Raw genomic sequence first — 3,362 nt, 5'->3', positions numbered from 1 at the left:
TGGGCCGCTCCCCGCCCGCGCGCCCTGACGCCCGCGCGGCCCCGGCACATGGCGGCGGGCGGGCACCACCCGCCGGGCCGCCTCTCCCGGCGCGCCGCCCGGGGACAGCAGCCCTTGGCACGGGCCGCACCGGCGCCCGCAGGGCTGCGGCCGCGGTTCGGCGCATGGGTGGGGCTCCCCCGCCCGCCCGGCCCCGCAGCCGTTACTTTCCCCCCACGGCTCCCGCAGGCGGCTCTCCGTAGCGGCCGCTTCTTGCGTTGGCGGCGTGTCGCGGTAGCTATAGCAACCGGGACTGGGCGGTGCCTCGCGGACCAGGAGCATGCGCACTGGGGGAGGGGGAGGATGTCCGCGGGCGGGGGCGCCGCGCCGGTCCTGTCAGAGCTCGTCTGCATGCGGGCCGGGCCGCTACCCCTGCCCCAGGGACGAGGAAGGCCAGCAAGAGGGGAAAGGGGAAGCGGTGCGAAAGGACAGGCCGAGAGACCTCCCTGGCTCCATTTTACCCGGTTAACGGAAGCACCACAGCAGCTCGGAACATAGCACCTGCAGCAACTGGTGCTTGCTGCCTCCACTGCTGCCGTGCCCGGCCTTGTTGAGGTTGGTAACTGTGCCTCGGCATCATACAGCCTTCGCACACCAATGTTCCTGACAATTGCCATGTCCTATATTGTGATCCGTAGCAAGGTGCAGACAAATTCTTGCCAGCTTATAGTGGCATTCATGTAAGAAAACATTTTTCCTTTCAGTTTATACTGTAGACAGTAGCAGAAATTGCGCTAATACCCAAAACCATTTCCTGGATATTATGAAAAGCTGTGTGGATGTTGATAACCCTGGCTCTGCAGACCAGCGCTTCCTAGCTGTGTGTCAGCACTTACCTGTGTGATGTGTTCAGCCTACAGCCGTGTTCTCCCCTGCAAGGCCTGTGGTTCTGGTATGAGGACTGAGGCTGCTGAGTGGAAATTAAGACACTTAAACCAGAATTAAAGCCATACGGAACCAAATTTCCTGGTGTTTGATGTGTGATTTCTGAGACAACTCTTGCAAGTGTTTCAGCATGCTACAGGAAAACTGAGACTACGCTCACTTCACACAACCATTTTAGAGGTGAAATACACAGTTCTGTGTCACAACTCGAGGAGAATCCTGAAAAAAAGTTGTATTTATTTCAGCAGGCATTGAAATTATATCCATACTCAGTATGCCATGATCCCTGTTACCATCTTTCACAGACATTGTTAGGCATTTGAACATGGGCCTGCTTCCCATCAAAAGGACAGCAATTTCCCATTACAACTGCTAACGCCCTTTTTTCTAGAACCTGTATTGAGCTTGAACTCAGGGTAGAACAGGACCAGCACTAACTCTATAGAAAGATAACTATGTCTTTTTGTGTCACTGTCTCTATTATATAAACTCGATTAAACATTCAAACTCATTTTCAGTTTGCAAGATGATTTTTCATTTTTTTCTAATGAAATAGCATATATGCTGTAAATAAAAAAAGCAGCTTTCACTCATCTCCTTTGAGCACAATCAGAAATTCTGTCAAAGATTAAAATGGTGTCCAGTTCAGCACATGGCCACTCAAAATGGGTTAAGCAGCACAAATAGCAGGAATAACAAAAAGCTCAGTATTGCTGCTGCTACCTGGCAATGGGAAAGCTGTTTTTCTGGTTTAACAGGCTGTCTCCATTAGGTCCCATCCTTGCAGACAGGGCGATTTTCACTCACATAATGACTTCAATCAGATGATCTCAAAGTGTTTTGAAGATCTAAAGTTTGTTAACTCTAAGGCTTGCAGTGATTTACCTTACCATATTACAGCAGATTATGATAAAATCTTTTGCATTATCATGTATTTCCATCATAGTTAATGGCAAAAAATCAAGCAAAAACATTACAGTCAGTCTCCAAATTATGCCTTGCTAGTATATTCATCTTAAAATAAATTATTTGCAACACAGTTCCAATATAGATTCTCTCTTGCCTTTAAAGTGTGTACTGTTCTGTTGCTACAGTGTGGATTTAAATATCAGATATATAGTTACAGAGTTAATAGCAAGGTAAGAATTACTGTTTCTCTTCTTAGCAAAGATGTATTTTTAAATTGGCCAGTAACAAGGATGACGTGAACTACATAAGACTGTACAAAAGGCATACACCATTACATCTCAAATCTGCAATCCATTTTCTTTCCTCCCTTTGGTCTCAGTAACTGCTATTTAAAGTTGATGCTACAACATAATACTAATTAGTTTAGTAATCTTATGTAGCACAGGTGATTAATTTATGCTAAGATAATGAAACCAAATTTAACCAATGATAAAATAATGAAAATAAATCATAACGCATTGAGAATTTGATAAAAAGCTCAGAAAGCTGAAAAATCCTTATTAATGATTCCTAGAGTTGGCTTCAGTAGAACCTTTTTAAGACTCAAGTTAATTGATTCCTAAATTAAAGCATTTGTGAAGGCTAATCCAGTGTTTTGGATAGAAAGATTTAGAAAATTATCCTATTTTGAGTCCCATGAAAGAAACACTTTTAGACCAGAAAAATCACTGAGAATAGAAATTAGGAAATAGATCTCTAAAAACAAAAAAACCAACCACAAACCCCTCAAGGTAGTAAACAACTTATATGAGGGTCTGTACTGAGGACATATTTGTACATTTGTGAAAGGAAGATGTGAGTACACTTTTCATCAGTGAAACTCAGTTTTAAATGACCAGATACCAAATTTCAGCAGCAATGGGCCAAGAAAAAGATCTCCTCTCCCCTGCAACACAACTCATGAAGTTACCGGAGAGCTCTTGTAGGTCACATGACAAATACGGCTTTAGAAGTGGAGAAAATAACTGAGCAGAAAGAGAGTTCAGCTAATGTTATGAAAGAGTAGAAAGAATTCCAATAGCTGCCACCATATTCTGGCAACTTTTGTTTTCCCCCTCAAGTATCACATGCCAATATCATTCATTCACACTAGACTTTGGGGGGGGTTTGTTTATTTTTTATTTTGCTTCCTCTCACAACAGCTCAATACTTATTACCTAAAACCATTCATCTTCATTTCTCATCTGACATCGTTCGCCCTCATTCAAGTTTGTAATCTAATATTTCTCATGTGAAAATTGTGCTTGTTAACTTCAGCAAAGTCCTCTTCTGGAATGCCATCTAGTGGTTTTGTCTCAGAAGAGACCGGCTTCTACCTTTTTCAAGACTGAAAAAGCCTTCAAAACCAACCAATGAAGCAAAATATTTTCCACTTTTTCAATTTTCAAAAAGCTAAAAATTTCTGGAATTATAGTAATAATAGTTGAAAAAAGCAATGCTGAAGAATGCAGTGAAAATAGTTGCTAGAG

The sequence above is a fragment of the Ciconia boyciana genome, chromosome 1 (genome assembly GCF_034638445.1).
Source record: "Ciconia boyciana chromosome 1, ASM3463844v1, whole genome shotgun sequence".
Classification (NCBI taxonomy): domain Eukaryota; kingdom Metazoa; phylum Chordata; class Aves; order Ciconiiformes; family Ciconiidae; genus Ciconia; species Ciconia boyciana.
This window is presented reverse-complemented; position numbering follows the sequence as displayed.